Here is a 19,448-nt window from a genome sequence, read left to right on the forward strand (position 1 = left end):
GACGCGGGCAAGCAAAAAGCAAAAATGAAAAGACCAATGTGGGTTTGGGCGGGTTGAGTTTTGGGTTTGAACGGGAGGAAGTTTCTAGTTTTTTTTTTTTTTTTTTTTTTGATAAATGAAGTTTTTAGTGATTGTTTTAAAAACCGACAATAGAACTAAACAAGGTTTTTCCCAACGTGTTGCATGACTAATTTGATCTTGAATATTGTATGGTAAGGGATCCACAATGGTATCACACAAGGCCATAAGGGTTCCGCCCTTCCTCTAGAAGAGGTTATGTCAAATTCACAACTCAGGGTAATGAGCTCCTACTCAATCATCTTTGACCTAATTTGGATCCAACATTTATATATGCATGATCCTTATATTCAGCCACCCTATGAAGATTCAAGGATAATGGACTTATGTAAAATAAACATCATTAAGTAATCAACCCTACAATGGTCTCTTACGCCCAAACTCTTAGCCCATAACCATCAGAACACTGCCCATAGGGAATGACCTCTTCCCTATCTACAAAATGCAGTGTCATACTCTCTACTCGAATGAATCCTCTGATTAAAATCTTTTGCAAATATTTTCATAAAATAATAATATAACATATAAATATATTTTGCAAATCAGATTTTAAATATAGTTGAAATCTACTATCGGTCGTTTAGGTTTTCAACATAGAGAGTGTAAAGCCCAATATTCACTTTGTCTGACAAAGGGGTCGGTCATATTACTATGATCACCAATTCAAGTAATTTTCTAAATTGCCCCAACATGCCTAAGTATTTGACCATTGATGGATCTCACTAGTTGGTACATCAAAGACAACTCAATCCAATACCCCATGTAGTATCATAATCAAATATGGGTATAAGTACAATTTTTCAATTTTACCCATTTATCTCCAAGGTCCAAGGCATAATTAACAATTGGTTTGGATTTAATGTTTCTTCTAAACACTTACCAATTCGGTAACACACCATTGTCAATTTTGTCAAGATAAACTCCCCAACTATATCTAATGGCTAAAAACATTCTAAACTAGCATAAATCTCATAAATGCTCAATTTAATGAGTAATTCACAAATAAAAACATATTTATAAGAATATGAAACAATAATGTACTTTATTCATTTACTAATAAAGGTTTATGTACATCAATCTAATTGGAGCAAAGGGCATACACTGACAAACATGGTCGAAATCCTTGTCAAGCATCGGCCCAAGGATTTCGAGACCTCAAACTTGGAGACTTACGACAAAACTAGCAACTCGATCGACCACATCAACAGTTTCCAGGCCATAATGTAGCTGCATGGAGCGAACAAGGCAAGCCTGTGCCTTGCCTTCCCAACCACATTCCGTCAGGATGCTCAAATGTGGTACACAAGCTTGGCCTCAGGCTCCATCAATAATCGGACCAGTTTCTTTACCCAAAATGTGACCTGCCATAATGTAGCTGCATGGAGCGAACAAGGCAAGCCTGTGCCTTGCCTTCCCAACCACATTCCGTCAGGATGCTCAAATGTGGTACACAAGCTTGGCCTCAGGCTCCATCAATAATCGGACCAGTTTCTTTACCCAAAATGTGACCTCTCCCTCCCGCCCCTCACCAACCAACTTCTTTTCCCACCCGATTCTGTTTCTTTATCTCCCCATCATTCTATCTTTCCCTCTCGGTGTTTAGAAATCATGAAATTCATAATATTAAATTTGTAAACTCATTTGTAATCGTCACCATTGTTTGATGAAATCCTCAATCCCAAGTTTACATTCATCCAATCTAGAGTCTCCCTAACATTGTAAAGATCGTATATTTAAACTCAAGTATGTTGGGGCATAGTTTAGAATAACAAATAATTCCTTACTTAGATTTTCTTAAGAGCATGGTTTGCACAAAAATAAAAATAAAAAGATGTCTTCACCGTTCTCACGCACTTAATATAGACATTTTCAAAGCTTTCACACTGAGAGGGATGACACAACATTCTAATCTTGTGTGATATAGTGCCTCAAATGATGACATCAATCCAAGGCAAAATCTCCAATGCTTGTGGCTGTACTTGAGCTGTTGGAACAAATTGTCAATAAGATGAAATAATTTGATGAGTTTAACCCATTAAATTAGGTTTTGTTTTTGTAGTGGCTTAGTTTGGGAGTGCTTAACAATAAATCTTTATTTGAATAAGCACTTATTTTGGGCTGGGAGGAAATAAGCCTTAGAATTTGGGCTTATTTTTTAAGTGCTTTTTCAACAAGCACTTATTTCCTTTTTGGCCTATCTTGGCCCATAATGTCATCATTTTAAAATACCTATGCTACCCTTATTTGAAATAAGTGATTTTCCACCAAACACTCATGAGCAATTGTTAAAATAAGAACTTATTTTTTTCAAATAAGCATTCCCAATCTAGGCCTATGTAATGGCAAGGATGAACATATCAATCTAGGAGAGAAAATTGGAGGTATATAAGAGATATGAGATTTTTCTTTTTGAAAGATCATATAGGAGATATGGTTGGTCTCATAATGAGTCTATCTCCCTAAATCTATGTGTATTTGTCATAAGAACAATATTGGAAGGGTAAATTACAAAGACCCCCTTGTACTATGGGGTCATTCACAAATTCCTGACCGATAAGTCAAATGACTGAATGCATTAAATTACCAAAATCCCCACCTAAACTTTCCCTATTTTCTTTTCCTCACATTTTTCTCTTAAACCCTAATTGACCAAAAGTACCTCCATTGTCTCCAAATGAAACCAACTAAAATAACAAGAATCTTTTCAACAGCATAGAAAAAAAGTTTTTTTTTCTTTTAATTCTTGGTTCAATTCATTGACATGAATGTATCTCTTCATCTAAAAATATAAAAATTATCCACTCCATTTTGTAATAAATCAAGAAAAACAAAACAAAACCAAACCATGAATTTATGTCTATCAAAGAAAACCTCTACCATTTCATTTGAATACCAAGTCCAGTTAGAAACATGCAAGGATCTATTAGAGTAATCAAGACGACTTCAATGGTATATTTAGAAAACTAATCAAACTATAAAGCATCCATAAAAATAAGAAAATGGTAGGTTTGGGAATTTAAAAAAGTTTAAATAGCTGAATGAGAATCATTTTCAAAGTTAATTGATGGAACTCTAATATATGGAAAGGTTTGGAGGTATTTGTCACTAATCCCACAGTATACAAGATGGTATTTGTAATTTACCCATATAAAAAATAATGGATATCTGGTGACTAAGCGTTTGTTTGGCATCATTGTCGTTGCTCCAAAAAACGGTAACACATTAGCGCCATGTCCTTGCAGATAAAGGCAACTTTTTACCTTTAATATCAATAAAAAGTAATATTTTTATATAATAACTAAAATAGGGCAAATTTTTTAAATAATATCAAAAAAGAGCACTGTTGTTCGTCTTCTTCCTCTGCTCTTTGTTCATGTGAATGTTTCTAACATTTCAGTGCTCCACCTCTTTGAACCCATCGTAGCCCTCTAATATCGCCTTCATAAAAGGATACCCCCGACATGGCCTTCTGCATTAGCTCCGAGGAGCCATCAGCGATGTGCTCCAAGAAGACGTCGTAGCTGGTGAGCATTCGAAGGATGCGCTGGAGGTTTTTGGGATCGCTGGTTGGGAGGACATGTGCTAAGATCTCATAGGCAGAGAGAGGGACGTTGGAACTACCTTGCCAAATGGTGTCAGTGACCTTGTGGCAAATGATGGCGTTGAGGGACATCAGGACGCTAATGATGTTGACAAGCTCTAGTATGGCCAGCCTGACGTTGTTTCGGGTTTCTGTTTTCTCGTCCGCCATGGCCGTAGAGCTTTGCTTCTAGGTTTCTATTTTTTGTTGTTTCGTCCGCGAGCAAAGTTGTCACCAGCGACCTTAACCTCTCACGAATACAGAGCGAGAGGAGGAAGACGAGAAGTGCCCTTTCTTGATTTTTTTTTAATTTACCCTATTTTAGTTATTATATAAAATTATTATATTTTTTTATATTAAAGGCAAAAAGTTGCCTTTATCTACTAGAAACCCAAAAAAATGGTGTTTCAGGAAACACCTATTTGTTTGGAATCGTTTTTCCACAAAAAATGGTGCTCCAAGTCACGCCTTGGAAATCGAGAATGCGTGGTTTGGAGCAACGCCAAATTTAACATTTCTTAGAATTGCAGCTCATTACTGCCAACAAAAACATGAGGTGGCAGTGACAGAAACATAACATGGCACTGGATAATAGGCACCAGTGTTGAAAATGTTTCCTGGAATCAGGTTTGTCTATTAATGTATCTAGCGTGCCCAACACTTCTCACGCTTGGCACGGAGAAGATGAATCTTCCATGGTATGAGGTTACTCAAATTTTGTTATCAACAGAATTCTTTAAAAGGGATTTCAACCTAGCTCTAGTTTTAACAGCAACGTTCGCATCAGCTCTCTACTCATGGGTCCTACGATTAGGATGGCATATTGTGATTGGCCAAGCTGATTTACAAGTTCCACCACAATGACCCGGGTAACTTACAAATTCCAAACAAAGGTTTAGTTGATGAGAATTCAATAATCTTCTTTGCATCTCCCCTTATATATGATTGAGTTCTTGATCCTTGGAGTTTCTAGCAACTATTTCTTTTCTTTTAACAATCATAACCAAAAAGATTGATCAGGATATCATGATGGCAGCTTATTCAAATGAAAAAAAAAAAAAATTGAAGTAGCTAGGTTTTTCCAAGGTCATTGGTGAGAAGCAAGAGATGATCGTCTTTGAGAAAAGAAATTAATTACAAAAAGAAAGATTAGTTCCATCTTTCAAGGATATATAGAACTGGTGCTGGCATTTCTAATGGTTCAATTGGGTTGTGAGAACTGCCTCGGAGCTTCTCGCAAGTATTGAAGAATTGCGGAAGATAGATTCTCTACTTGAACAGTGATGCAAGGGAGAGCTCTTATAATCAAAAGATTTCAATTGCAGTAGGCAAAAAATAGTGGGTTGAAGAGAGGGATTCTGTTGAATTTCGTCTTCGAATGGTGCCTAAGCTGGTCTAGGACACCACGTGTCAATCTCCATGGCCGAATACCACAAACCACGTCATTCCATTAGCACCGCCCAACGTGGCCGTGCCACAGATGGATAGATCAAGGAGAGGAGTTTCATGCAGACTATAAAACGATTTCCGACGGGGAAAGGAGAGCCCTCCGAACACCTCGGCAGGTAACCCCACAGGTCTAAGTCAACTACAACACGGATGTTCAGTTATAAGTAGACACCTCCCTAATAAGGTAAATGACTTTTGACTTTCTACTCAATTCAACTCCCCTTTTGCTATCACATAATCAGAGGTTAGTTTGCTCTACTCTGTTCGTCCTAACCGATCCTTTTCTGTCTTATGGTCGGAATGCCTATCCTGAAAACAACTTTTTAAGCCTCTGATCTGTCTTATGGTTGCAGATCTCCTTGATGCACAACTTCATCAATTAGCAAAATTATCGGATTACATCCTCGATTCGAGACATCTCATATCAGCCATAATCAATTCGAATGGAAACTATCTTTGACGATTGTAGAATAAGTTCCTCTGGCTCAATTTGGCAAAAGTACAAATACAAACATGTACTATGTAAATACTTTTTCTCTTGCGTATCAGGGGAATGGAAGACAAAGTGAAAAGATGAGCAGTTTAAGGGGATGTGAAAAAAAAAAAAAATGGTCTCTCTCTTGGATGGAAAAAAATGTAGTATGTTGGATAGAGTTTTTATTTATTTTTGTATTAAATTAGTTCTCTGTCAACCCATGCACATGCCAGCCCCAAGATACGAGTTGGGATGGATATGTATAGTACTTCACCCAGCCCATTGCAAGAAAAAAAAAAACAAAAAACAAAAAAACGGGTTGATGGGTAAGATGGATGGGTTGAAGCCCAATCCATATCCATCCTGCACAAACACTTAGCACTCCTCATAAATCACACTAATGATGCTCACCGAGAGACAAAGAAGAGAGATGGGACAGCCTCTGTTCGAATCAAAGCAAGAGAAGAGCCGACCGGCTTATAGATTGTACTTACTCTCGATGATCGCTGGTATTTTTCTGGTTTTCGTATACAGAGCGAGTCATGTGCCAGGAGAAGGAGAGGATGGAAGATGGGCGTGGATTTGGAGCCGAACTCTGGTTCAGTGTTTATTGGGTGTTCACTCAATCTTGTCGATGGAACCGCGTCTATCGCCAAACGTTCAAGGATAGACTCTCGCAGAGATACGAGAACGAATTGCCAAGTATAGACGTTTTCGTATGTACGGCGGATCCCACTATAGAGCCACCAACGATGGTAATAAACACTGTGTTATCGGTCATGGCCTACGATTACCCGCCAGAGAAGGTCTACGTGTATCTGTCCGACGACGGTGGGTCAGATTTGACGTTCTACGCTCTCTTGGAGGCGTCCCGTTTTTCGAAGTATTGGCTTCCATTTTGCAAGAAATTCCAAGTGGAACCGAGGTCGCCGGCTGCTTATTTTTCAGCGACACCTGAACCACTTGTCCATGCTTCTCAGGCCAAGGAGTTCTTATCCATCAAGGTGAGCTCTGTCAGTTCCAGGAATAATAATAATAACAATCCTGATTGAGTTTTTTTCTCCGGGCGGTACTGTCGTTCTTTTTCGGTCGGCAGCGGTGGCCGTCGTCGTTTTGGTAGATGTTCATCTAATCTAAATTAAGCTTTGACGGTCAAATTTCAAATCAATGCTGACATGCTTTTCAATAAACCATACCTCCAATCACACGGCAGCAATGGAAATCCCTAAAATAAATTCTATAATCTATCTTATGGGGGCAATCTTGTTGGGGGCAGATTTGAACTCATCTGTCTTGCCACAGCTGTCAATTGGATCGGAAGTCTCTTTTTTTCTATCGCCTATAACTAGTTCACTATCCTACTGTCATTTTTTATTAAAATTATATTATTTAAAATGAAATGTTCTATTTGAAATAAATAATAAATAAATAAATTCTTTGGTTCATTAGTTGGAATTTGTGCAATGCATCAGACTTTTATTTAAAATTGAATAGAAAAAGCCTTCTAAGTTCTAACGTTTCTAATTCTAATTGGCTTATGTTTGAGTTATGTTTAATTATTTTGACCATAATCCAAATTGAAACTAAAGTGAAAGTGGCTAATTGAATATAGGAATATCAATGAATCATGTTGAAAGGTAAAAAAACCTATGCAAGATTTGTAAAGGTTTTTCTATCTTTCTTGGCCTCGTTTTTTTTTTGTAAGTTATTTATCCAGGTAAATGTACTTATCCCGGTAAGTATTTCTCGGAAAAGACTTACCAACTAAGTGCATTTATCCATGTTCTTTTATTTTCCATGTAAATAAGGTAATGGTCATTTTAACCATAAAAAATTATAATTAAAATGGGCATTCTTATCCCATTCAAGTATTGACAACTTTCTCCCACAAGTGGGAAAATTATTTACCCACTTAGGAGATGGGTATGATATACAGGAAAATAAACTTTCCGTGATCCCACATGATTTTGAAAAAAGAACATGAAATTCTTGGTCAATAGGAATCAAAATCCCATTAACCAACTTTCCCACTCTCAAAATCCAACCCCTAAGATTTAAAGTTAAAGCAGATAATCTCAGCAAGTATGATCGGATCTAAGTCTATGGAACCAATTAATTGATTGGGATTTGGGAACTACGTGATACATTGACTGTTCCCTATGAGGACGGCATCAGGACTCTTTTGAGGTGCACTAGCCCAACAACCCAATCCGTGGTTCATTGAACCAAGAGGTCCAAGACACAGTCCTTAATTTGGAGTTTGGACCGTGTGAGACAACCCAATGCATGGTTGCAACATGGGTAGAGATGCTCATGACACTTTTTTGGTGGATGCATAATTGAACTGAACTATCGTTATAAAATGAATAAGTAAACCTTACAATTGGGCCGAAGAATGGTAGACTTTTTCGTAATCTAGACCTTCTGAATTGGGCTTAAAAGTTTAAACTTTAAACTAAACCTATTATTAATTGGGCCTTTTTTAGGAATTATTACTTGGGCCTCTTAGGTGTGATTAAAAAAAATAGAGCAGTTGGAAATGTGTGTGTTTCTTTTCTAAATTCTTCTTATAGAATCATAATAATTTAATTTATTATTAACTTTTATTTATAACATTTTGTTCCCTTTTTTTGTAGTTTTTTAAACTTTGAGATAATATATTTTCTTTCCTTTTTCTTTGTTCAAGAAATTGTATAAAGAAATGGTGGATCGGATTGAGACTACAAGTGTGCTAGGGAAAGTTTCAGAAGAAATCATCAAAGAGCACCAAGGATTTCTTGAATGGGGTTCAGGATCAAACCCTCGTGATCATCCAACCATTCTGCAGGTACCTACAATTTTCAATAAAGCTATGTTTGGTTTGAAGGAAAAAAGTAGGAAAAGGAAAGGTAGGGAAGTTGTAAATGTTTCTTTATCTTTCCTTTCTCTACTTTTTCCTTCAAACCAAACGTATCCTAATAGATAGCTTTTCGGAGTCCACACACACTTTACAATATTTCAGGGGGCATTTGTCAATGACTCCCGATTTTGCTAATATGTTTGAATTTATTTTAAAACAAATATAATTGCCATGGCAAATGTTTTTTATATCCAACACACCTTACGCTGCATTTTCCATTCCAGAACTTACCTCCTTTTGCAATAAAAAAATTCAGTGTTCCGGCCTAGGGACCTTTTAACTGTAAAAAGGAGGTAAGGCCATGTTTGGGAGTGCTTAAATGGTGCTTGGGAAATAAGCTCAAAATAAATGCTTATTTTAAAAATTAGGGCTTATTTTTTTAGCTCAAATTTTCAGCTTTTTTAAGTGCTTATACAATTAAGTATTCATTCAATTTTTTTCCAAAATTATCCTTAATTGAATTTTAAAATACCACTTATAAAATTACCCCTAGTTGAATTTTATATAAGTACTTTCGTACAAGTGTTTTTGTAAAAATATTTTCATGTGTTTTTTCTAAAAGTACATTTGTAAAAGTGTTTTTATTAAAGTGCTTTCATAAATGTGCTTTCGTAAAAGTACTTCTATAAAAGTGCTTTTATAAATGTACCTTCATATAAGTATTTTCATTAACGTACTTTTATAACAAAAGCACTTTTATAAAAGTGTTTTTATAAAATTTAAAAGAAAACGAAAGACAAAATAGTCACAAATGCTTATTTAAGTGCTTATTGAAAAAAAAGACTATCAAATCCTAATACAGAATAAGTGCTTATTTTTTTTAAATAAACACTTGAAAAGGTTGGGTGCTAAATGCAAATAAGTGCTTATTGGAATATGCACTTGTTTTTTAGCATTTATTTTTAAATACTTAAAATCAAAACTGCCAAATACAGCCTTAGAGAATAAATCATCGTTCATTTCATATTTTCTTAAAAATGAACTTGTTGGTTAAAAGCTTTTCGTGGAATGAATAACTTTCATGTGATACTTCTACTATAAAGGAATTCATAACTAAAACTAAACGGAGTCTATAAAACATTCTCACAAGATTAATAAATGGATTTTCGTCTTTGCACAACTATCTTATTTATGATGAGTGCATATTTTGATGGACTAATTTATGTGTTAAACTTATTAGATATTATTTGATGGAAGAGACCCTAATGTTGTGGACATGGAAGGACAAAGATTGCCAACCCTAGTATATTTGGCCCGTGAGAAAAGACCCCACCATCACCACAACTTCAAGGCTGGAGCCATGAACGCACTGGTATAATATATATAGAGCACAAACAATTCATTAGCTTATATGGTTGCATTTGTTTTCAGTGTAAATGCGAATTGACACAAAATTTCACCATCAGTTTGCATTTGCCCACATTTGTTTTTTAGCGTAAATATGAACTAGTGTAAAACTCCATTTTCAGTCCATATTTGTGTTTGTTTTTAGTGTAATGTTTGCCCATTGGTTGAGTTTTCCATCGATAATCGATGTGACGGTTTTATCAATGTATTTTTACATCAATTATCACATTTGAAAAAGTTCCAACAGTTCCCTATCAGCGTTGGACTACATTTATGAAGCTTACACCGAAAACAAACCCAGCCTATATAAATGCTTGCATGTTCACATAGAGCTTATATTTCTCATCACTTATCAACTATATGGCTCAAAGATTGCTTAGGTTACTTTGTATAATCAAAATCAGGTAATTCTGAAATTAAGAACTTCTGATATGCTAGCTTATGATAACAGGAATCATCTTTTGTTGTTTTCATCATCCACACTTTTTCTGATGATCGAATATACAGATAAGGGTGTCATCAGGGTTAAGCAATGGGCAGGTAATTATGAATGTGGACTGCGACATGTTCTCAAACAATTCAGGCTCCGTAAGAGATGCATTATGTTTTCTCATGGATGAAGAAAATGGCCACCAAATTGCCTTCGTACAATTTCCACAGGCCTTCAATAATATCACCAAGAATGATATCTACTATAATTTCCTAAGGGAGATTTCTCAGGTTTGTATAAGAAAAATCTGCGTTGAGACCTCTTAACTAGCTATATTTGATATCATTTTCTCATTGGTTTCATTTATTTTCCTGAAATGCTTGGTGGTGATGAAGATTGAATTTCCCGGGTTAGACGGTGAAGGAGGGCCCATGTACATTGGCAGTGGGTGCTTTCACAGAAGGGATACCTTGTGTGGGAGGAAATACAGTAAGGAACATATAACAGAATGGAAGACACAGGATAACAGGAAAGTAGATGAAAGCATAGATGAATTAAAGGAGAGATTAAAGGGCTTTGCAAGTTGTACATATGAAGAAAACACTGAATGGGGAAAAGAGGTCTCTCTCTCTCTCTCTCTCTCTCTCTCTCCACCACTTTCTCATTCTCTCACATTTGAGTTGCATGAATGCTGAATTGCATGCAGATGGGTTTGAAGTATGGTTGTCCAGTGGAAGATGTGATTACGGGGTTATCAATTCAATGCAGAGGATGGAAATCAGTGTTTTTAAGTCCAAAAAGAAAGGCATTCATAGGTGTTGCTCCTACTACATTGGATCAGGTGCTTGTGCAATATAAGAGATGGTCTGAAGGTAACTTTCAAATTTTTCTCTCCAAATATAACCCCTTTTTAGTTGGGCATGGAAAGATCAAGGTAGGACTTCAGATGGGGTATTGTAGCTATTGCCTCTGGGCTCCTAACTACTTAGCAACATTATATTATGTTGTCATCCCTTCACTCTGTTTTCTCAAAGGCACGGCCTTGTTTCCCAAGGTAAACATCCTCCCCTTCTCTTCTCATTGAATGAATTATATCTATATCAAATGTATTGATTTATTCTTTTTCAGTCTAAAAAACAATACTCTTTCAAATGATCTCTTTTCTAGGTATCAAGCCCATGGTTGATTCCTTTTGCCTATGTGGCCATTGCCAAATACACATATAGCTTATTAGAGTTCCTCTGGTGTGGTGGCACAGTCCAAGGCTGGTGGAAAAACCAAAGGAAGTGGATGTTTAAACGGACTACTTCCTACCTATTCGCCTTCATTGATACTCTGCTTAAGGTATTAGGGTTTTCCAAGTCTACATTTGTCATCACGACCAAGGTGGCCGACCAGGACGTGTCAGAGATATGAGCGGAGATGGAGTTTGGGACCTCTTCTCCCATGTTTCTCATTCTTGCAACAATTGCGATGCTAAACCTATTTAGTTTGGTGAGAGGGGTGGCAGTGGCTCTAATGAGCTTGCAAACTGTTGTTATGGAACCATTGAACCTGCAGTTTGTTGTATGTGGGATTGTGGTCGCCATCAACCTTCCTGTTTACCAAGGGCTCTTCTTTCGCGTGGACAAGGGTCGAATACCTTCCTCTGTCATGTTCAAGGCTGTTATTTTCGCTTTATTTGCTTGTATTGTATCCTTGCTTTAGATTTATCTACTTGTTTTAACTATATACTAAAATTGTTTATATGGCTACTCCATCATTATTACTTGGACTAAGTTATTTATGTGGTTATCCTTGTTCAAGTGTATTGTGTCTCACTGGATGCCCCCATCACTGCAAAATGAGGGACATTTACTGATAGCTTAAATATGTTGGTAAAAGATAAAAAATTCGTCAGTATAGATCAATTTAGCCTATACCAACAGTCAAAGTATTTATACTGGCGGCCAATCAATTCGCAGGTATAGGCACCGTAGCTAGTGGCGGCATTAACCTATCGATAAAAAATTCAAGATCTTTATTGATGCATTTTGGACACCCTTTAGCGATGAATAATCCGTTGGTATAAGTTTTACTAACACATATCCGTTGGTAAAGATTTCATAAATGTTTTATTACTGACAGAACATCCATAGGTATAAATTTACCAACGATTGTTTCCGTCAGTAAAAATCTTTTAAAGGCATATGTTTTCAATTTTTTCTAACGGTTTTATCTTTATTAGTGGTGGAAGGACCGTCGATAATAGCTTTTACCAAGAAAGGCAAGTATTGGTACATATTGCAATAGTGACGGTTTTTATATATTTAGTGATGGTTTCTTCCATCAATATAAGACTTGTTTTATAGAATTAATAATTGGTTATTTTGTCAAAAGATAAAACAATAAACTTTTCAGTTCAGCCACTACAGTTGTTATCATGTGGCCCCCAAGTCTCACATACATCAAGACAACACACTGATTAACCCAGAATTCTCGCTTTGAATCTTCTTCTTTTTTGTACAGATTTTCAGGCTTTTCTCTGTGGTGTGACTCCATGCTTAACCTAAATGCTATAAGCCTATAACCTTAATGAGGCCTTGTTCTAGGAGGGGAAAATCCATATATAGGTGATACACCTCTGATCATTTTCCTTAATTACTCATTAACTCTATATCTTCTAGGTGTTGAGTTTTATTTCTTTGTTTTCTGAATTCTAAAATTTGAAATATTTGATATTTTCACTGGTTTTATATTAGCCAATTGAGAACCCTGAAATCCCATTCCCTAATTCTTCATTACATGGTCTACACCTCTTGTGAATTGGTTATTTTAACACTAGAAGTCCAGCATTTCAAATGTCATAAGATATTTTTGTATCGTCTTGGTTTTCCTACATCAGTTTGCCTTTACTCCAACTATAATGCATTTGTTGCTACTAGATGCTTTTATATTCTTAATGCTTTACTTTCTTATTTGTGTGGTGAGGATTTTTGTATGTGAATTGTAAACTGAGTTATTTGTTCACTTTTCTTGTTTGTTGATTAAAGCTTTCTCTTGCAACTGAAACTATACTATTGGCTTTTCAAAATTACATCCTCACACTAGGAACTAGTGTTATGATCCCCTCGTTACTTGTCCCAGTAATGGGTGGAACTGAAACTATACTATTGGCTTTACCATCAATTCCATTAATGGGAGAGGGGCAAATTGCTGCAATGTAGAAGTTGCTGGGCTAAGTGTCACTACCCCCAAAGTACAAGGTGGCAGTCTGTAATTTATCCTATTAAAGCCTAGGTAGCCCAAACCTACAATTCAAGCCCAATATTAATTCCCTACAGTCAGTTTGTAGCTCATACAAGAGTTAAGAGATGTGAATCAAGATCAAGATATTGGGTTTGGCTTTCAAGGTAAAAATAAGCTATCCGTCAAGAATAATAATTTGTATTAATTGATCAAGCTCCAAGAACCTGTACATCTGTAAGAAGGTATAATGAGGTGTTGTCCATCACAAAAGATTTTGTTTTACTACTACAAAATTATCCTTAGACCACAAAAACAGTATGGAAATCAAAAGATATGAGAAAGAGAAAACCCTGAAAATAGAAACATAACTAAAAAACTAACAAAATATAAAAAATTCTTGAGCATTTCAACTAGGGTTCTTTAGAGATATTGTTTATTCATCCGTTCCATGATCTTAAATAAGTATGAGAAAAATACGATTACATATATGTAATAAACTAGTAATTAGATGAAAATTCAATATAACCAACAAAAGATAAGATATATATGATACCCCTGTTCTTTGTTGGTTTAACCTTGCACTTGTTGCAATAAGCAAGTAGCCTTTAGAAGACTGCTCACGTACAGCAGCAAGATTTTTAGTAAAACAAAAAAGATACATGAGCAGTGAGGTATGGAGCAATATATAGATTTGTTTCACTCTTCACAGTAAGATAATCAGCAAATTAATAATCTATCTTAGCATTTTCCAGATAACCAGTGGAATTGGTTGTTGAAATCATAGATATCTTGCACAAGAATCATTTTTCATGGAATATTCAGACTTAGACAATAGATCCCACTGGTACATGTTCCCAGTCACTTCGAAGTGCAACCGGTGCCACTGACAAATATTTACTTTGATGAAGAACTGAAGATAGTTAACAAATTCACCATTAAAAATTGTTGAATACTCTCAAGAGTAGTTACATAACAATCTATAGCAAGTAATCTAGCATAGGATTTACCTTCCAAAGAGTTCAAGAAAACAAGAGCCCAACTTCAACGTAACCTGGAAAACGAATTAGATAAATCAGAGGAAATTTATAGGTTACGTTTGGTGAATATTTACAATAAAAAATTTTCTTGCAAAAAAAATGGGAAAATTAAAAAAACAAAAAAAAAAAAACATAAGCTCAAATCGTAATTACAGCCCCAAATGGGTTGATTCCTGTCCTAAACTCAAATCATAATTACAACCCGAAATACCTAAGCTCTTCGTTTCGCCAAAATGATTTACAGCCCAAAATGTTGATTCCTCTCCTTGAACCTTAGTCAAAATATTTTACAGCCCCAACTGGGCTTACTTTTCGACAAATAAAATGGGTTAATGGTGGATGAAGCAAGAGAAGAGGAGTGAGCGAGAGAGGGAGCAAGCAAGGGCAAGCAAGCAAGAGTGAAATGATGTTTCTAGCAAAGAGAGAAGAGGAGGAGTGACCGAGAGAGGGGGCAAGCAGGCAAGAAAGAGGACTGAAAGGAAGAGGGAAAGAGAGAATAGGAGTGAGCGAGATATGGAGCGGGAAGAAGTGAAGAACGACGCGGGCAGGGTTTCGGGTAAATCTAGTTTTGGGTTTGAATGGGAAGAAGTTTCTAGTTTTTTTTTTTTTTTTTTTTTTTTGATAAATGAAGTTTTTAGTGATTGTTTTAAAAACCGACAATAAAACCGGACATGGTTTTCAAAACCAGACTAGATGGTTAGACAAACCGCTGACCCGTGCGTTTGAACTAGTTTTTGTCTTTTTTTTTTATTTTTTAATTTTTGTTGTTAGAATGGACTTACGTTCAACTCAGGAACTAGACCATTAAATCTTTTGTTGTCCGATTCATTTTTAAAAACCTTTGAATCAAAACCATTTTGGCCATCATTTTTTGGGTCAATGGTTCAACTTCCCCATCCCAATAGATGACCCATTCTAAATTAAAAAATTGTAAATTAATTAAAATAAAAAATCTAAAAATGTTGTTTGGGTCCAATGGGTCAATGGTTTGACCGCCCCAGTCAGTGAAGGGTTGCCAAGTCAATGGTTTTGGGCCAAAAAACAGGTTAGGGTGGAAAGCAGAACTGGATACCTAGATAGCTCTTGAGTCGAATGGTCTAACCATCTAGGTCAATGATGATTCAAAACATATTGGTTTTAATTTTAGTTTTTTTTCATTTTTAATAAACTTAAATTTATTATTTGTATAAATAATTGGGTCAATTTTGGGTTATTAATCAATATGGTTTTAGGCCAGTGGTTTTGTCCCGACTGTCCTAGTTAATAATTGGTTTTTGGGATTGATTCTACCTAAACCCAACAAAAACTTGACTTGGCAGCTAGACCTATTAATGGGTCAGGTAGCCCAATGGGCCGACCCAATCTAAGTAGGGCTTGGATAGGATTTCAAGCCTATAGGCTCGAGCTCGGACCTAAAACACTATGCCCGGCTTGAGCCCGAGATCAACTTGATAATGTATCATATAATAAAAATATGTATGTAATATTTTTTCTTTATTATTTTTCTCTTTTTCTATAAGTAATAGTGGGATCTTTCATTATTTTTTATGTTTCGAGGTCTTTCAATATAAATAAAATAGTTGTTTATTGAATAAAAAATTCTAATTTTCTGGAAGGGTTCGAACTCAAGACCTAGGTCCGATGATCGGGTCAGGCTCAAGCTCGGGCCCAGTATATTCTATTAATATAGAGACAAAGCCTGAAAAGATTGAACCCATGAACAAGTCTACTGACAGCCCTAAGATTATGACGATGTGTCTCTACCTAGACTCGATCCATTAACAATCAATGAAAATTGCAACCCGGCCCTGTCAGCCCTACGATTAGGACAATGTCTCTAGTTTTGAGGTTTTTTGTACTTAAACTCCTTATATGACCATTAGGATTTTGGTGCGTGCTCAAGTAGGATTCAACATATGAGTTTACCATTACTGAAAGAACATTTAATTAATTAACTAAGAATATACTAGCAAAATAAATAAAAATATTAACTAATAATAATTAATAATTACTAATGAAGTAGCTATTTATTAATGTAAGTAAATAAAATAACCAATTAATTAGATAATTAAGGAACAAAGCAATAATTAATATTCAATAAATAATAATTAAAATTGACATAGTTATATAGCAACTGATTACAAATTCCATCAGTATAGTATGGAACTATAGCGACGGATTATGAATTCTGTGAGTATAGTGTGGAACTATACTAACGGAACAAGGCTTCCGTCAGTATTGTATAAGACGTATAGTGACGGATGCATACCAACGGATATTGATCGTCCGTAAAGATAATCGTCGGTAAACATAGGGTTTTAGCGACGAACTATTACTTTCGTTGGTTATGAGACATAAGGACGGATGCAAATATCGGTCAATAAAAACCCTCAATACCAATAGATTTTGGCCATCAGTAAATATGTGTGTCAGTATACGTACTCTTTTTTTTAATGCATCGATGATCATTGATAGAGCGAGAGCCGGACTGAGTTGAGATCCTTTGCTAGCAAAACACGTTCCAACCCTTTAGCAACTTGATCTAACATTACACATCTCACCATGAGACTGGGACCCACCATCATAAAAGTGGGATCTCCCATGTATGAGATGTACAGTGTGAGATTATGTTGGTAAAGGGTTAAAACATGTTTTGTTGGCAAGTGATTCGAATTTGTCATGTGTTCGGATCTCCTACCCACAAGAAACCTACTCAGACCAACATATCATTACACCTGTACTTTGAGAACATCTTCTATATTTGCATATTTGTGGGGAGATGTTCCCTATGTACAGCTGTAGTATCTTGTGGGTAAGTATGGACAGGAAATCCGGATTGGTGGGTCATAGGGTCATAGGGTCATAGAGTCATGGTTCACCAGTTCAACCGATTGGGTTGACCCAATCCAAATCGTGATTTCATCATATATATATATATATATATATATATATATATATATATATATATATATATATATATATATATATATATATATATATATATATATATATATATATATATATAACTTTTATATGTAATATACATAATAATTGTTGCAACTTGGATTGGGTTTTAGGCCGAACCCAGCCCAAAAAGTAGGATTGGGTTGAGTTGAAGTTTTGAGTTTGGGTTAGGATGAAAAGTATGAATCCAGGTTAACTTAGGGTTGGGTTAGGGTCAAGGTCTTAACTAATCCAATCGGACCCAAACTCATATTTCCATGTATAAATATTATACTAACATGTATTTATACATGTAATTACTTAATAATACATGTATTTTGTTATGGGCACTTTTGTATCCTAATTCTTGAGCTTGGGCTCGGGCTGGGTTTGGATTTTAATTTGAATTAAGCTTTAGGTTTTCAGAATTTTTAGATTTTTAATTAATTTTTTGTGTTTTTCATAATTATTCAGTAATTTTTGCATATGAGTATTTTTCAATAATTTTCAGTATTTTCAGCATTTATTTTTGCATATTAGTCACTACAAAATTAATTTGCATTTGCTTTTAGTAAAAATAAATTAAATAACTAAATAAATGCCATAATTAATAAAAAATATGACTAATGTTCAATATTTTTCAATAATTTCTGACTTATATTTTTTAATAAATTTTGGTGTTTTCTAATAATAAAATACTATTAATTGTAATTTTTAATTATTTTCAGTAAATACCTTTATTAATATAAAATATTGTTAATTTTAATTTTTTAATTATTTTAATTATTTTAATTATGTTTAGGTTTTTCATAATTTTTTGGATTTTTAATTAATTGTTGGTATTTTTTCATTATTATTCAGTAATTTTTGAATATGAGTAATTTTGCAATAAAATACTATTAATAAAACATGTTCTACATTTTAAATTTTCATTAATTTTTATCATTTTTAATGAGTTCATTATGTACAATAAAGGTCTCAACTCATAAAAATCATTAATTAATTAAAAATGCATTAATACAAAGTTGTCTAATAATATTATTAAAACTATCAATTGATATTTTTATATTTAAATTTATTGTTGTTAATAAAATGAGTTTTATTTTTAAAATTTTCATTAATTTTTATCATTTTTAATGAGTTCATTATGCACAATAAATATCTCAACTCATATATTATCTAATAATATTATTAAAAGTTTAAAACTATCAATTAATATTTTTATATTTAAATTTCTTATTTTTATTAGTGTTTATTAAGTTTGATTTTTAAGTGGAATTGAAACACATTTTTTATATTTACTAAGTTATGTTAATATTTGTTTTTAGTGAAAGTTTAGTGTATTTTTAAATTAATAATTTTTTGATTGTTTAACCTCAACCTATTTATATTATTAATACTCTCTAACTCTCTTAAATGTAATAATAACATGCATTAAAATAAGAGGCCTTGGAAAACCCAATGGTCTCTCTCTCTCTCTTAAATTTCTTTTTTAAATGTAATAATAATATTAATTAAAATAAGAGGCCTTGCAAAACCCAAAGGTCTCTCTCTAATAGTGTACAAATTTATTAATCTAATCAAGATAAGCAATGATTATTGATTTATATTTTTAAAACAAAAAAAAAAGAAAAATATACAAAAATGAAGAACATAGATAAATAGTTTCTCTCAAAGCACATGGTCATAACAGTGTAGAGAAAAAATTTGAAACTCTTGTAGAAACTGGACATTTTTATGTGTATGGATATATCTGGTTTGTCTTGAGAGTAATTGGTTTAAGGCCTTGCCACCAATAAATTTGACAAGGCTTTTACATATCTGTACTAATAAAAAGTTTAAGTTATAGAACACATTTTGTATGCATAACTATCTCATAATAGTTTGGATCGAGAGAGACCTATGTAATTGATCAATCAAAGTGGGGATTGTTGGATTTCAATCTCATTAGGGATTAAATCCAATGGGGTTTGATTGATCAA

The 19,448-nt window shown here is 34.5% G+C and overlaps 1 long non-coding RNA gene and 1 pseudogene across 2 annotated transcripts; one reads left to right on the forward strand and one right to left on the reverse strand.

The window, feature by feature from the left end:
• Positions 1 to 6,012: 6,012 nt before the first annotated feature.
• On the forward strand, positions 6,013 to 11,995 carry LOC148875032 (cellulose synthase-like protein E1; annotated as a pseudogene). The gene is made up of 7 exons (XR_016104737.1): positions 6,013 to 6,586; positions 8,269 to 8,409; positions 9,662 to 9,793; positions 10,336 to 10,548; positions 10,654 to 10,878; positions 10,965 to 11,312; positions 11,426 to 11,995. The product of XR_016104737.1 is annotated as a cellulose synthase-like protein E1 (transcript).
• A 1,880-nt stretch (positions 11,996 to 13,875) lies between these two features.
• Positions 13,876 to 15,064, reverse strand: LOC148875033 (uncharacterized). Its single transcript, XR_016105559.1, has 2 exons — positions 14,735 to 15,064; positions 13,876 to 14,537 (listed from the first exon to the last, which is right to left on the reverse strand). It is a non-coding gene; the product is annotated as an uncharacterized LOC148875033 (long non-coding RNA).
• Positions 15,065 to 19,448: the final 4,384 nt, after the last annotated feature.

The sequence above is a fragment of the Nelumbo lutea genome, chromosome 1 (genome assembly GCF_056320005.1).
Source record: "Nelumbo lutea isolate HS-2025 chromosome 1, American lotus-T2T, whole genome shotgun sequence".
NCBI lineage: Eukaryota > Viridiplantae > Streptophyta > Magnoliopsida > Proteales > Nelumbonaceae > Nelumbo > Nelumbo lutea.